Here is a 17,659-nt window from a genome sequence, read left to right as displayed (position 1 = left end):
GGTCGGCGTGTGTTTGACAGCCTTGGGCAATGCTAAGAATGAAGTCCCCAGTTCAGCACAGTACTTAGATATGTGTGTAGCTTTAAGCATGTGGGTATTCATAGTTTTCAGGGATCAGAGATGTAGGAAGCTGCAGGAACAGGAAAAGCTTAGTCTGCTCTTGAAAACCCTAGTGGCATATGTGACAGCAGCATTCAAATACGTCAAAGGTGGTGGTAAGAAAGGAGAGAATGGAAGAACGGAAGGGATTCTTGGCTGAAGCAGGAGATACTTGTTTTGAAACTTCAACACATTTCATAACAGCAAGTGTGGTGAGATAGGGACCAGATCGCCTTGGGAGGCTCTGAAACCTCATTGAAAAATTCAAAAGTCTGTTAAATAAAAAAGAATAACTAGGGTGGAGCTGGGTCTTGGGACAGAGAGATGGACAAGATACCTAACTGGAGGCTTTTTTACTCTTATTTTCTACAGTTGTATAACTTTATGTGCTTAAAATTACACACATACATCAAAACAAATGTATAAGGGCTCTCACGGAGTTCTTCATAGGCTTAGGCAAATGCTATTCTGTCAGAAGGGGGAGCAGTGGATCAGTTTTCCTACTGGGCTCGCAGTCTGTACCTCATCTTTCCAAAAAACTGAATTCAGTGAACTCAATGTACCGAACTCCAAAAAATACACATACTTGCAAGTGAGGGTTCTTCGCTTCAGATCACCACTTGTACTGTGTTTTATCCATTATTTCTGTCTGGCCATTGTACCTAACAGAACAATTTTCTTAGTACAGATTTTTAATATTTGTATGTCTGTAAATATTTTGTTCTGAACTCTGTAATTTATGCTGGAAACTGAAAACATCTTTAGGTGTTAGAAAGCATTTAGCTGGCAGCTTCAATCGTGGATTTTATTAAAGTAGAATCCAAACAGCAGTTCATTTGCAGGCACTGGGTAAGAAGGCAGCCACCATAACGTGTGTTTGGCAACCTTGTGATAACAAGAAATATACCCAAAAGATCCATGCCAGCAGGAACATCTGAAGTTCATAACATATGGAGCGAGGATGAGCCCAGGGTGCCTTGAGTTTAATAAGAGAAGGCTGTTATCACAGGTCTCACAAGCTGAACCTCTGATGGAAGCAAATTATTTAGAATCTGAATTGCTGTGCAGTGAAAAGTTTGAAAAACAACTAATTTTCCAGCCAGTCATCCTGCCGAGAAGAAGGGACACACAACAGACCTGACTTTTGGGAAAGGCACTGCTTCTCTGCTTTGAATAAGAAACAAGGTTTTTCAAGCAGAGACATGAAAATAGAGATGGGCACAGTCAGTCAGAAGGTTCAGAGCCAAGTCAGAAAAACTGCCAGAAACTGGAAGCAGAGGCAACGTAAATAGCTTGGGTCCAAGTTTTGAATGTTCACTTGCAAATGTCATACTCAGAATTATTTAAAAAATAATATGCTATCTTGAAGTCAGTGCTCAAGCCCTGGTATAAGCAGGGGACTGAAAAGAGAATCTTTCTTTTTTTTCACGGAGTTCTGCCCTACCAGCTGAGCAGTTGGAGTGCAGTGTAGTTGCCATTATGCTACCATCTCTCCTTTTACTTTTGATTTTAAATACTTTCTTGGCACTGGAGAAAAACTGGTTTCTAAAATGAAATCCTCTTGCAGGCAACATTACGTGAAGGAGTGATAGAATCACGAATGGCCGTTACTGGGGAGAGCAAGGAGTAAAGAGGTAACTCTGAGCCTAGGAGCCAGATATGTAGAGGCTTTCTCAGTATGGCCAGCTACTGTTCATTATCTTTCTCTGAATATTCCTTGGTTATGTCTTTGTTGTTTTACCCATTGCAACCAAAATAGTAACACTCACCTTTTGCAAAAATGGTGAATTCTTCCAGGAGAAACCCCATTGTGCAAGGCAGTGTGAACACGAGCAGCTTAGGATCATCTTTTCTATCGGAAGGAGTGTGTGAACCGAGTCAGCAGTCCAAATGCAGCAGCATTCCTACCCAGCTCCATAGAAGGATGAGTCCTTCAGCACTGGCGTGATGGAGAGCTGGCCCTACAGTTGTCACCTTAACATTGTCATTTTGATTGTAACAATAAGGTACAGACCAGTTAGATGAATTGTGGTAGATGCAGCAACTTAGTGATATGTGGGCTCTAACTCTGCATGATCTAACTGTAAGACTCGTGAATGAAAGAGCTGCATGATTTCCATAGGAATTACGATTTTTATTACTGTTTTTACTACTGCTACACCAATAGACATGCATAAATATTCCACAGACTGTATTGTATCTCTGTGTTCTTACGAAGCAGAAATAAATAGTATCTGATCTGTTCTGTTTTCTTCTGGGTCACAAATCTTCTCTTTGTTTATCCTTCAACAAACAGTTTTTTGTTGGAATTAGCATATCGCTTGTGCATTTGTATGGCAAAGGTGTGTCTGGCTAGAGATTGCTTGCAGAAGCATAATCTAATGAAAAGCTAGAAACTTGGAGAGCTGTGAGGGAATGGGAGTGTTGAAAAAATAGCTCTGAATGGTGCTGAATACTGCTTTTAACCCACATAAGAAGAAAGCTGCAAACTAAAATATGTTCTAGATTAAAGAATATTGAGGGATAATGAAACAGACTGAAAAACACTTGTTAATGAGCTGCCAGCTATGACTTTTGACTTGTAAAATATTGCTCAAATATTTGCTCTATCTATTGATAAATGGTGTGTTTCTGAATAGTCTGTAACTCCAGACGCAGTTTCCAGCTTATTTTAACTCTTTCTGAATAGTTTTTGAAGAAAGTGTTGAGTCTGTGCTGTGACTGTTCCCTGTGGGTCTGGTCTGTTGTGCTGTCGCTGTGGGAACGTTTGTATGGTCAGGAAGTCTGTGCCAGGATGTAGATGTGAAATTTGATCAAGATTACTGAAGTGCTGGCATATCAAAAGAGAAGGAAGTCTACAAGTGCTATAATTATTTTCAATGCAACAAGATAGAGATGAAAGGCACTGTGAAAGAGATAATGAGTATTTATAAAAATCCATATTCAGTGGCAGAATTTGAGAAAGATAAACCTTGTATCTTTTGGCCATGATCTTATAAAAATCCCAATGTGGAACAAAGTTGAATCCCAATTTCAGTCTCTGCCAGCTTCCTCATGAACAGAATGAGGGTCTGTATTACCTCCAGGACAACCACCACAGAGCGGGCAGCGCACTGCAGACACTTTAGTCTCTCCAAACCTTTTCAGTGACCAGGTAGAACAAAGAAAGACTACTATGCTTTCTGCAAACTGATATAAAGGAGTCTTTTTGTAAACAACCATTTCACCTTGAAAGTCAAAATTAAAGTACGTTCTAGACAAAAACACCTATAACTTCCCTATTGAAAGGGGTTTTAGCAGACTCTGACTCAGCTTCAGATCTGCTGAACAGTATGACTCCTTTAATGTCTTTTTTATGTGTTCTTGTGGAGTCAAGCATTGCTTATCATGCCCTGCTATGGCATTTGTAGCTCTTATTACTCACAACAGATAATTTAAAACTTGTTGACTTTGGTTGTTCTGTGCAGTGCATCTATCGTTTTCTTTGTTGAAGAGTTGAAAGTCTGGCATTCAGCCCATCCACCTTACTCCATTTCCTAAGAAACTGGTCAATTAATTTGTAATGGCTTAAGATTTCAATCATACGGATTCAAGACACATAATTAGGAAAATTATACTGTTCTGGTACGCAAGTGATATAGAATCAAAGCCTAATTTGATGTCTTCCACCACAAACCTCCCATCCCTCTGTTGAGAAAAAAAGCATTTGCCCTGCTTTCAGATGTGTAGATCAAATCTTCTGTGGATTCAGTACTGAAATTGTGATATGATCTTCTGGGTTGTATCACTTTTAAATGCATCAGTCAGGGTTCTATTTTTATTCAAGATAAAATAAAAATGAAGTGTACTTCTTTACCTCTCGTGTTTTTTTCCCCTGCATCCTTGCCATAGGTCCTCTGTGTAGTGTAGAATATAGCGGCTTGGGACTTTATAGCCTATTTGCATACTGAAAACAGCATTTTGTTTTAAAAAAAAGACTTTAGAACTGTTGTATCAGTTTTTTATTCTGGACTCAGCTTTTTAATGGTGCTATAAACTACATAACATGTATGTATTAATATATATAATAATATATAATATAATATTACATTACATTACATTATATGATATATTAATATATATAAACTACATAATACATAATATAAACTACATAAACTGCAGTAATCCAATTTCTTATTTTGAGATTTTTGAGGTGTGGGAGTAGGCGAGCTAGAAAAGGGGCACATACTACCCTGCAAACCAGATATTTAAATTGATACTGTAACCAGTGTAATAGCTAACATTGCTGGATAAGTTAATACTACTTCTATCATGAATATATGCTTATCAAAACAGGTGTTATGCACAACTTACTCTCTTAATATAGATCTGATAGTGCATTTGCTTGCCTCCAGGGAGTGAATGTCTGCCCAGCAGAACTCAGTGAGGATGGTCATCCTTTTTTTTTTTTGGAAAAAAAGTAGTCAGGAAAGCTAAAATTCTTAGCACTGGTAGATTAAAGCTTCAGGTATTAAATCAAGGAATAGAAACAATGCACTGTAAGTTAAATGAGTGGTTTTATTTTTTAAGTAAAGAGTAGCTTAAGACACAGTTGAAGTGAATAGAGCAGGGAAGGGTCCCAAAATTAAGAAACTTCAGTACAATAGCTCACACAATTCTGCTGCCACATGAATTGAAATAACACCTTCCCTCATCTGACCAGAAAACTTAGGAATCTGTAAATTTCCACAGCTCCTTGATAAAGAGAGGAGATGAGGAAAATTCATGAAAGGAGTAGAAAGAAGGAAGTTAATATCTCTGTCTCCAAGAAAGTGAGCAGTTCTTGAGGAAGGGAAGAGAGAAAAAAGTCATGGGTGCATAATTTCAGTAATATAGGAAAATACTTCCAAAGAAGAGGTAACGCTGGAGAAGTATTACTAGCTCTCAATGAGATTAACTCATTCTTTACTTCTGTAATTTTACAGTGTGAGAGAGAAGGGTCTGCAAGGCAGTCTCCATCCTCACTACTGAGAACATGTACGAAGCTTCCAGCTGCCACGTGAGGTGTGTTCTGGAGAGTGATTTTACCAAGTCTCATGTCCCATCTTGTGCTTGCACTCCTGCAGGAGTTCAGCAGCCTTCTAGTCATGTATATTGGATAATAATATTTTATGCCTCAGGAATGCACCCTCTAATAAAGGAGTGCCATTTAAATTGGGGCTCTGCAAGCCTGCACATGGCTGGTGAGCCTGTGTGCCTCAGGAAAAGCAGGTGCAGTATGACAGCAGCCAGTGAGAAGGATTTGAGCCTTTCTGAGGACCAGTTCAACAAATATATAGAAGTAGAAATAGGAATAAAAACAATTTCACATGCCTTCTTGCCACAAGCAGTTAGAGCAGTTCCATGATGTCGTCTTCGGAACTAAAGTAAGATCCCGATTGCTCCTTTATAGTGCGTGCTGTTAATCAAGATCTAAACAAATGCAACAGCAACAAGCAGAATCCAGCTTCACACTAATGGAAACCAGTCTCTTGATTTAAAACTCTTTTGCAATACTCAGATAAGCATACGTTTGGAAATTGATTTATGGTTGTGAAGCACAAGGGCAACAAAAAGCTGACGTAAACTGAAATTCCCATCCCTCATAACAACACTGATCTTCACTGTGATAAATGCCAATCCATGATAAATCCCTGATGATCAGTGGCAATAAAGAGGGCTCGCAGCAGAGCGTGTTCCCTTCGGGGGAACGCCTTAGCAGCCCGGCAGGGCTTGTTGTTTGCTTTGGCAGTCAAAAGTGAGCCCCACCCTGAAATGCTTGAGAGCCTAATCACAGGAAGTACCTTCCTAGTGAAGAAGAAGGATCATGTTGACTGAGACCATCTCTGGATCAGAAATCTTATAGAACTCTATAGTGTTCCATTCAAAGTCTGACTCAGGACATCTGCTGAATGGCCTCAGTCTTCATCATGCATGGGCCCAGGGCATAGTCAGGACTTTGCAGGATATACCAAGCAGAGCTGTTTTAACATGATTGTACAAACCCACTTCTTTTCCCCTCAGAAGTACCTGAACTTGACAATTCCCCTAAAAATCTTGTTATTTTAAAGGAGACATTTTCTCAAAGCTCCTTCTGCCCAAGACAGACTATCTGATCACATGGTCTAGGAGAACAATGTGTAAATCACAGGTTTAAATCGCTGTGCAGGTGTTTGCATATTCCAAGTGAATATATTCACCACTGGGATGGCCTTCTCTTACTTCACAAAAAATCATAATACCTCAATTTCAGTTTGGCACGGATTTCAAGTTAAGGGGAGACTCTGCCCCATCAATATTAATACTGTGCCAGACAGTATCAGCTACATCATTTGGCCTCAGGAGAGTTCAAATATGAAGAGAGAAACTCAGAGAGATGAGTTACTACTCCTAAATCTTAGCTATGTAAACCTGGCAGAACTGAGTGAAGAATCAAACCTAATGATTGTATGTGAAATGTGTGTTTTTAAAATGTTTTTATCTGCCTGTTACAGTAGTGGAAATACAGTTTTGTGCTTTCACACCCTCTTCACTATAAAAAGTGATCCCAGAAAAATGTTGCACGGGAACAATGTCTGTATGTTGCCTTTGTTTGGGGCAGGCACTGGGGATGTTCCATACTGGACTCAGTGACAGATGGGAATTGAGTTCAGGAACCGAATTTGGGATCACATGGATTGGGATTGAAGTCAGAAGAATGGACTGATTCTTCCTCTGATGCTGGCTGTAGAAGAAGAGAATTTGACCCGTGTGATTCCTCAGCTTTATAGGCAGCATGACGTACTTAGAATGGAATATGGTTGTTGGTTGGGATTGGGTCACATGTCCTGTCCCCTCCTCCCTGTAAGTGCAACCTTTTTACTTACTTACAGGGCTCTAACAAGGCACACAAGATTGAGCAGTGACTTTGGTTTCTCTAGAAGCAAGTATAAGCAAGAGCCTTTCTGCATACCAGTCCTGTAGTAGTAACTGTGAATATCAAGTGATATTCACTTCTAGAAGTAGACACTGTCTGAAAAAATATACAGTTAACATCAGAAAGTGCAGTCACTTAGAAGAGACTGAGCTGAAAATTAAAATTACCGAACAGAGGATTGGTTCTGCTCTAGCTCAAACCAGGACAAGCCTCATTTAGCAGTGACTTTTCTTCCAAGTTCTGCCTAGAACCAGACTACAGCTTGAAAATGTTAGCAAAGAGGGTTCACAGTGGGATCTATTTAAGCAAACATCTTTGGAAGAGATGTGTGGGTTTCTTTGTTTAATTCTTAGTGGGTGCGATTTTCACTTTAAATTATAAAAATCAAAATGAATTTTTTTTTAAAAAACCCCAAATAATTACTCTGGGAAAACCTGTATTCTCAATGATTCTTCTTTCTGCCCTGGAAAAAAAAGAACGAGGAAAGGAACTAAAATAAATTTTCCACTTCTTGTAATTTTCAAACTGTTAGAAGAAGTGTTTTTTTCTTGTAAACCTTTCTATAAAAGTAGTGTGAAAAACAAAATTAATGGAGAATTTTCAGCCAGCTAATGATTTTGCTCCATCATTTATTTCCTTTATTGTAAACAATGGAAGGAGTTGTTCTGGATTTGCCTTTTCCCCTTCTAACTGCTATATACTCTCCAGGAGAAACCCAGCCCACTCTAAGTACAAAGTTTGCACTAATGTTACTGGAGTACAAAACCAGATTTAGCCTGTTGGATTCAATGCCCTCTTGTTTTCTAATTGAAGTTTACAGCGAAGACAGTTTCATGGGCAACATACACATGTGCCCAGACACAGCCAACAAACGCAGCCAAGCCATCCAGGAGCTGCAAAAAGCCTTTGGTGTGCAAACATAAAACCTAAAAAGCTTAAAAAATTGATTTGTTTATATTTTTTTAAAATGCTTTTATGTTTCCTAAAGCAGCAGACTGGCATGCCATGTAGATGGAGCATAGTAAAGATCTCTGTTAATAAAAGGTACTGAGTTTGAATCACCACTTACTTTCTTCCCTGAATCCAAAATCGCTGCGTGCTTTCCGCGTGCCAGGAAAGTTCCCTGCAGAAGGAATCAAACCATGCATAGTACACTTGTGTTGCATGCTCTGTGCGTTTAAAATGTTTTCTCTGATCTGATGCAATTGTTTCCAGTCTTTTTCAACTTGCAGACCTCAAAAAGTTTCTAAAGGGAGGGGGAAATCCCTCCATTGTAGACTAAAATTACTTGGCAATAAGCTGCTTTTACATACCACAGGTTTCTCTGAAAATCAGTGGTTGAAAACAGTAGGTGAAATGCACTTCAACTACAATGGGCCCCAGATTTTTAGATTACAAAACAGAAAATTGAATGTGTTGAATACACATTTAAAATCTCTTTTTATACCTCAGGTCTTTTTTCCCTGGGTGATCATTTGCTTTTATGCTAGATCAGAATCCCTGATAATTGAAGCATGTTATCTCAGTGACCTGCAAAGAACTGATAAATTAGTTATAAGATGTGGTCATTGTGCTTGCTTCTGGTGCCGGGGTTCCCTGTCCAGAATCACAAGCCCTGCCGCCTCAGAAACTGCGTGTGACGCTCTGCGCTTTATAGGCACAAGTCTCTCAGGAAGCTCTTTTTTTCTCTTGCATATAGCAGGGCCATACAGGGTCTATATATACTGCAGGCACCACCTCAAGAGTGAGTATAAACCTGCCACTTCCATTAAGTCATTGACTTTTGCTCCATGTACTTGATTTTGTCTTGGTCAAGGAAACTGGTAGTTCGAGTTCATCGTGTCATTATGGAATTTAGGACAAGCCAAGTTCTGGAGAAGGTGCAAAATCCCTTAGTTAGCAAACCTTCTAGGGATGGCTACTAGGCCTTTGGGGATATGTGAAAACTAGTGGCACCTGCCTGTATTTAACTACGCTTGCTCCATCAGTCTGCAGTGAGTGAGCAAAGGAGCATCGGCTCATGCTCTGGGCTGCCACCACGCTGCTCTGGAGCTCGGGCTGACGCACCCTGTCCTGGCTTGAGAGTCCCAGGATGAAAGTTCTCTGAGGCTCCTGGCACAGGGGGGCGGTCACCGTGGGGGAGGGGGCAGCTTGCATGTGAACAATGTGGATAATGAGGAAATCTATTATGAGGGCAAAATTAGATCTTAAAAACACAGATATGGCTAGAGAGTTTGGGAATGAGGATGTACGGCAAATTGGATAAAACTCAGTTGCAGTTCTTGCACTATGTACAAACACACCTGAGTGACAGCGTCAGTAGCACTTCTGTTCCCAGTCTCCTGAAAATCCTCTCCTTGATCTAATAATGAGCCATTGAAACAGCAGGGGAAAGGACTTGCAGGACAGGATTGTATAGAGCTGGAGAAGGGGAGAGCAGAAGAAAATTTCTCGGAGACCCTTCAGTCACTCTCTGATGCATTTCCCAGCCTGCTAACGAGAATCCCTCTCTCCGTGTAGGAGGTGAGTTGCTACAAGCTCTAGCTGAGCCCAGCAGAGATTTTCCATCAGAATTTTTTGCCGATGGCAAGCAGAAATCAGGCTTATTTGCCAACACTTACAATTTTTGGAGGCAGATCTCCAAGCTAGGTGTTAATCTCCAGATTTTGTCCTGCATGCGCTGTTGCGCTGCAGTTCTCCCTGTGTTCTTTTTTTGTGATGGTGCTTAAACCTGCAGGCTTTGGAGTGGCAGCATGTAGAACTGGTTGAATTGTTTGAAATACTAATTGCTTGGAATTTCAACCATAGGTATGGCTGGGCAATTCACAAATCAGATCTTGTTTTCTTTGGAGCTGCCAGAAAGGTTTGGTGTTTTTTTAGCAGGCCACCAGTTCTTTGTAAACACTTTGCTTTGACTTTTCTCCATTATTTGCATTGGCAGCACCATAGCCAGGTCATCTGGCATTGGTTGTGCCCCTGTGCTGCCTGGCTGACTGAAATGCATGAGGATAGCAAATAATGCATCTTCTGGTGCATATTTTTTTGTCTAAAAGTTACTGGTGCTAAAACCGTTCTCAGAGTTCACAGAGAGGCTTGCAAACAGTCAGTAGTTTTCTAAAAGCTAGGGGAAAAAGAAATTATTTCATCTTGTAAGTCAAACTTTGCATTCACTTAAATAAAATACTTAAGGATTTCCTTTGACCAGACAGATTGGTCAATGGGCTGACATGCGGCATCAAACAAGAGTCAGTCCAGCTCACAGCTCTGTTGCTCTGTGCAGCATGTGCTGCAGGCAACTCTCACCTAGAGGATGAAGTGAAAGAGTTTACTCATCATGTCAGCACTATAGGAAGGAGTCTTATGACTTAGTTTAAACTCACAGTGATTCTCCTCAGGGTAGCAGTGATCAGGGCCATCTCCTTCACAGCAGTGTTCCCTGGCAGGTGCTGTGGTTTGCTGGACAGCTGAGGTAACTCTCGAAATGCCGTGGGTGAGGGCGAAGGTGGGGAGAGAGCAGGAGACACGACAGCAGGTCAGCTTTGCAAACAGGTCTGTTGCCATCCCAGCCATGATGCCCTTAGAGATGAGTCTGATGTGAGTGATAACTCCTGGCTCTGCCAGACAGCTCATGCTGTACAGCCTGACCTGTAACAAGATGTAAAATGTGCCCAAGCATCGATGTGTGTATGGAGGACAGGGAAGCTTTAAGAGGTCACAGGTGTGTTTTGATTGGATCTATCTGTCACCAAAGCTTATGTTATCAAGAGCAGTCCCAGACACACAACACAATGCACATGTCCATCCCCAGCCCCTGGACCGAGCTGCTTGCTAGTAACTATTAGGCAGTTATATGGCAGAGCACCAAAATGACATCAGGGTCCTAGTGTCTGTACAGGCTGGTCTCTGAGCAGAGGTAGACAGCTGTCTGCAGCTGGTGAAAAGACCCACTCCTGTCTACATGGAGCAGCAAGCCCAAGCCTTCAGCCATGCTCTATCCCCCACCAGAACAGGCCAGGCCCTCATCTTTGGACCACTATGATTCAGTTTGTCCTGCACTGTTAAGGATTAGTGTTTTGTAATGGTCCATATGCATATATAGCTTTATTGTCATTATTGCTGTATATTATTTCTACAGTGATAAACCTCAGAAACTGTAGCAAGCCTCACGTTGTGTGGAATGCTATATAAATCCAGGAGGAGAGAAGAAAAGCAGTCCTTAGCTGTGCTGCTTTTATGTTAATGGGTACAAACAGCCAAGACATCTTCTCTTGATCACTGAAGTCTCTGGGGACCTGGGAGATTGAGTTAGCAATGTTTTTTTTGCATCCAGGCATTACTCACCTGCCGGCACCCAAAAAGCAATGATCAGCTCCCCACAAGGCTTTTATTCATGCCCGGGGTTACTCACAGTGAGTTTCTCAAGTGATGTGCAAATTGTGGGCTCAGGTCACTGAGTCAAGGGAGTGACTCAGGAGGCTCTGGTTGGTTCAGTAGCCACCTGGCTCTGTTGTGTAAAACCAGGGCACAGGAGCTGCAGTTGCTACCCAGAAGTAGGTGTGGTTTCTTCTTCTCTATGTGAACCATCCTTGTGTGGGCCTGTGCCATTCCAGTCAGCTTCTTGGCTGATTCACTAGCCATGTGATTTAGGTATCAGTCAAGACAGAATTATGAGACCAATGTATCCTGTGCTCCACAGCTCCCTTTGAAGTTGAAGATAACAAGTTATCATCACTTGGCTGTTTCGTAAACTGCTAGAAGACAACCATGGCAAAGCCAGCTGGTTCAGCTTTGAGACTCTTCATCTTTGGGTTCCCCTTGCAGAGAGAGAAATGATTCAGTTGTGCTGTGGCACAGCCCCCTTCCAGGTGTGGTCAAGGTGCAGTGTAGAATTCTGCCTCATCTTCTCAACTTTTACAGTGCCAGCACCAGCTGCTGTAGTTTTGGAGCATCCTTCACCAGAGAAAATGGTGCTGTCTTCAACTATGATTTGATCTCTATAGCTGCCTGACTGAGGCATCATTTGAAAGCTCAGAGTCTGTGCAGCTTCTTGTGCTGGGAACAGAGAAAGCAGCAAAATTCACGTCTCGTAGAACATTCCCAAGTACACCGAGCAGCAGTTTGACTCTACAGACTTCACCTTTTACAAGGAAAATTGACCAGGACAGATGAGAGAATGAGGTAATGGTGATTGTTACCTCAAAGAGGAGCTCAAGCTGCCTCCCCTGCTCTAAGCCCCAGTTCACACATCACGGCTGTTACGGCAGAAGTCGCAGCTGACAGCCTGAAGCTCGGTCTGCTCTGGTTCGCTGCACTGTGCTAGCTGGCCACCTGCCTTTCAGTGGCTCTGAAAGCCTCAGGCAGTCGCTGACTTCAGTAGAAGGTGAAGAAGCTCAGGACTTCTATAACTTACGTCCTTGATGTTGACATTTGCCCACCTGACTGAACTAATCAGTGTGTTTAATTAGACAGTGCCCTTGACTTCATCTTCTCCTAAATTTTCCATTTTAAATGCAGAGTCAGTGGATTCTCAAGTAGTTCCCAAGGTGTGATTTCGTTTTCCTTTTAAGGTACCTCTGTACCATACTCCACCACAACCTTCTTTTTATTTCTTCCACCACCTTTTTCTTGTCATGAAGAAACAGTTCATGAACACTTTGTTCTCAAAAAACGTTAAACCAGTATCATTGTCACTGATGACATTGCAGGGATTAAAATACTGTAATTTTCTTATTTTATAAAAATTGTGACTGCTACCTTTTATTTATACATGTATAAAGAAAACTGATAGTCAAAGCTAAAGGAGGGAGAAAATACCTCCAGTCTTGAGGACATAATCTTAAAACATGAGGTCCCATCTCTTGCTCCAATGAAGTCTGTGTGCCATTCCAGTGAGTCTCCCTCATACTGTAGGTCTGACAGCTAGAATATGCCAGTGCATTCAGTGCTGTCTTTTCTTGAACAGCTTCTGTCTGTTAGCAGCCAGACTATGTCTGAAGCACCCAATGATGGATTGTCCTGTAAGGAGACTTAAAATTAGATGACCAAGGTGCGGGTTTAAAGTGCATTTAATGTTAAGAGGGACAGTAATGTGTGATGTTCAGAGTGTGAAGTTCAAAAAGCTAAAGCCACTTTTATCCTTGAGGGCAAGGCTTAAGCCAAGTACAGTTTAGCCAGGTCCCAGGCTGAGCCTTACACCTCTTAATGACTTAATTATCACATGCATCTTGTTTAGACAAGTAAATATCCTTTGATTAGTGTCATGGATGCTTCCTCCATGCAAGGAGGAAATTATGCTTCATAAATATCAGTCTGACTAAAGTATAAATACAAGTTCTGGGATCTAGGGGAAGCGTTCATGAATTCTGAAGAAGTCTTTATCCCCATCAACAAACACAGAGTACAGCCTTTGGAGTGACAGTGTGGCAGCCATGTCCCTGTGCACCTTTGGAAATTTCCAGTACAAAACTCAGAAGAACGGAGTGTGATCTTGACAGTATGCAGGTGCAATTTCTCGAAAGGTCTGTGCAAAATTAGTCATGAAACGTCAAGTTCTTTGCCATTCAGTCGTACAAATCCATCAAAATCTGTGTCGGGTGAGAGAAGCCAAGGTGAATTCTGTTTCCTGTGAAGAAGCACAAGGCACTGAGTGACACTGTCATGTTCAGTAGGAGGAAAAATCTCTATGCAAGATACAGTTAAGTGGTAAGAGTCTTTGCTGCGGGATATTGTACATACTAAAACGTTGTGCAGATTTAAAAACTAATTGGACAAATTAATGGAAGTTTTCCATCAAGGAATGCTTGCAATGCTGCTGTTTTTGACTCAGGAAGTCTCCAGTGTACACCAGAAAAATACCTGCGTGTTCTTTTCCTGTTCACTTGGTCTTCCCAGGCCTATTAAAATGGGCCATGGTGGAAGACAGTCGTGAGCTGGGTGGGGTTTTGATTTGACTCACCATGGCTGCTCTTCTGCTCCAGTTCCTGCTCATTGAGTCTGTAGGTGGTACCCATGGAAGAAATTTTGTTACACACTTTGGTGTCGTTTTATTTATTAGTATTGCTGCCTTCTGAATAGAGCCTAAATATCTCTGCTCTGGGCAAGGCTGTTTACACCGCTGACCTGAGCAGTTTGCAGCCACTCGGTGCTAGTTGGGAGTTTAGCCCCTTGTATTGCACGCAGCAAAAACTGCTTAGCTTGCAGCCAGCTTTGCAGAGGTGTAAGCAGGTGCTATGTTACTTCCTGCAAGAAAATGCCAAAACAGGTCTCAGATCGGATATCAGAAAGTACTGCCATAAGGGTTAATTTTCCCTGACATAAGCCTTCACACCTTTGTCTGTCTGAGATCAAAATAGTTAAACTACTTGAGCAAATAGGTAGGAGCATTTTTTTCTTTCAATGAAGTTTGATTCCTGGAGGCAGATCTTTTTTTTCCAGTGAGTGTCAGATAATTGGAAGGGCAGGGTGAGGCAGGAAACCACGACACGCCTTTGTTGGGACTTGTTTAAGAGCACGGGAATAGAAAAGCAGAAGAAGGGCAAGAATAAAACAGATTAAATAAAGAAGAGGTGAACATTTTTGGATGATCACTCAGATTCAACACACCTTTGGAAGGACGTGATATAAAGTGTAGGTGGCAAATTTTGGTAGAAAGAAAACAGTTGAGGAGAAAAACAGATTTTCAGTTCAGTAACCAAAGCACTCAAGGTAAGTTACATTACTTAAAGAAGAAAAGTATCCTTTATTTTCTCTCTTCCAGATTCCTTGAAGAACAAGGCTGTATTCTCAGGCAAAATAGAAGAGGTTTTACAGTTTTCCGAGGGGAATTGACTGTAAAAATAAGATTTTTTAAGAGCTGTGTCATTTTGGTTTTGTGTCTGTGAGTGTGTACAGCTCTTTTAAAGCAAGTATCAAGTGAAAGAAGTATACCTGCTGGGAGATAAGAAATGTGAACCAAGCTCTGGGAACATTTTTAATGCATTTTGTGAAACTACCCTGCAAGCAGACAAAGTTTAGCTGAATGTTCTCTGTTCCATAAGGGTACCAAGATGGTGAAATGGAGATCATCTGTTCGCTGTTTTTAAAACTAAGCAGATCTGAAATGTGCTGGAGGAATAATGATCATAAATTGACGCTTCAGATGGTGTGTGCAGGATGTAATGTTAAGGAACTGATCTCTAGTGCTGAGAATGCCTGGAACTGATTCTGAGTGAAAGTTTGTGTTGTTATGGACAAGCTTTGCTTTGTCTCATGCAGGCAGGTTTATTTATCAGCAGTGACTCATTGATTATGGACTTTGGGCCATGTTTTTGTCATAGAAGATTAGGCGGCACAGTAGGGTGGTTTTGAAGCTTTGCCACAGTAAGTCAGAAAAGTCTGCTTTGAATCCTTGCTGCAGCAGGTCTAGCGATTTGACTATAAAGGCATAACATAGAAGACCTGTCCTCTTTTCCTGTCTTTGCACTGACTTGTAGAGTGACTTTAGGGAAGTCGTCCTTCTGTGACTAGTTTCTTCATCTCTGAAATGGTAACAGCAGCACTTTCTATTCTACAAACATTTGTTTAATATCAAGTTGTTTGTCTCCCTTTCTGTGCCAGAGGCGAGAAGCTTGTGCAGGTCAGAGTGGCCTTGTTGTGGCCTCTTTCTCTTTGGGAAGCACAACTAAGTAGGCTCAATGAGGACACATTTTTGAAAGGCAGGCACCTGGCAGTGCAGAGTGCGGTCTGGGCAGTGCTCCTGCTTGTGCTCTGGGAAATGAGCACATATTAGTGTCAAAGAAGCGAGGACAAGTTGTGGAGAGAGCAGAATTTGGTTCCTATGGCATGTCTAAGCTTTGGGTGTCTAACCTGCGTCTTTGGCATTAGCATCATTTCAGTGAGTCTACAAAACAAGCAGATTTGGAAGCATGACTTGGTTGATTCGATTCTGACTGTGCTGGTTTTAGTAGAATAACTGTAAAGGAAGAGTTTTTAAAGCAGAGTGAGAAGATTGGATTCCTAGGCTGTGGGGTAAAAACTAGATAAGGGGCCGTTTTGTAACTGGTTCTATTAGTTCCAGGGCAGTGACACCTGAAAGGCTTGATTAAGAGAAATGGGCACCCTAAGAGACATTTGATGTGGTGGGAGACATGGCATTTGCTTTTAACATAGTCAGTGACGTGGTTTGGAGGCATCTACTGAGTCTCAGAATAGTCATGATCAAAGGATTCCACTGAGATTAAATATTATTAATCTCAGGGGCCTGCTGGTGCCTCTTTTTTCTAATGGAGTGTCTCACAGCAGGAGCCTTGTTAATGGAGATAGGAGAGCACTGAAAGGATGTGCTGTGCGAGGGTAACAACATTCTGACATGAAAACTAGAAGGACATCGTGGAGTAATAAAAGGATCCAAAATGTGCCTTCTTTCATTTTTCCGTTAAAACATGTCTTTGTGACTATTCTCCTCCCCTTTGAAAAATGTCTGTAATAAATTTTATTACCGTTGCACACAACACTAAGATTCTAAAATAGGAGCGGTTCGAATGTTGCGTCTTGGACTGTGTGCTGCACCACGGTCAGGTGGACCATGGGCTCCAGCAGGCTCCCCGCCGTGTCGGGCTGAGATGGAAAGTTTAGATCTAAGCCTTGCAAAGCTGAGTGGCTGTTACTGTCCTCCTTTCAGTGCTGTACAGAGAGGAAGCAGCATGCACAATTTTGGCTGTGCTGGACTTCTGGTTCCTAGTGCCATTAAGGTCTGCAAATTCCCATTTTTTGTGGGTGCCACAAGCTCAGTAAAGCTCCTGAGCCCATACCAAAGTGGCCACAGGGTTGCCGTGTCTTACGCTGCCTGCTCTGTTTGAGGGTGATCCCACAAGTTCCTGCTTGCTGCTCAGAGATGATTGCAGGTGGCTTCTCTGATTCAACAGCACTATTGCTTGCCACAGACATAGCCCACAGCCATGTCTTTGTGAGACCAGATAGGAGCTGGTGAAATGAGTCAGTTTGAGCAGATAATGGAAATCCAGTTCAGTCAGCCCGCTGGAGCCTGGGCTGGTTTTTGCATTCATGTGGCAAACATACACGTAACACAGATCAAAATGTGCTGGGGCTGGGCTGTGGCATGTGTGGCTCCAAAGATAGGGTTTCATAGAATCATAGAACAATTCAGGTTGGAAAAGACCCTTGGGATCATCGAGTCCAGCCATTGACCCTACGCTACAAGTTCACCCCTTGGTTGTTTTTTGGGGTTTTGGTTTTGTTGTTATTGTTGTTTATTGGTATCAGAGTAAGATATTCCTCTCTTTCAAGGGAAGGCAAAGATGCAGAGGATGCATTCACCTCATGATGGTGTTGGCCTCTTCCAGCATCCATAACCAGCACTTAGTCTCAATAGGAGAAAGGAAGCAGAGTTCTGTGGCTACAAAGTAGTAGGAAAGGAGTTTACAAATAGAAAATTGTGTTCCCTGCCAAAAACACTGGCAAAGCCAACAGTGCTGACATCTAAACAACAGCTCCTAGCATTTGTTTTAAGAGAAGTGCAACAGTGCATCTGCTTAGGTTTTTCTGGCAGTACTGGCACCTTGCAGGTAGCTTACCCCTGCAACTGCCTGTATTTCTAGTCCTGTACTATTGAGTCCCACCCAGAGCAGA

Source organism: Apaloderma vittatum, unplaced genomic scaffold (genome assembly GCF_000703405.1).
Source record: "Apaloderma vittatum isolate BGI_N311 unplaced genomic scaffold, ASM70340v1 scaffold19383, whole genome shotgun sequence".
Taxonomy (NCBI): Eukaryota; Metazoa; Chordata; class Aves; order Trogoniformes; family Trogonidae; genus Apaloderma; species Apaloderma vittatum.
This window is presented reverse-complemented; position numbering follows the sequence as displayed.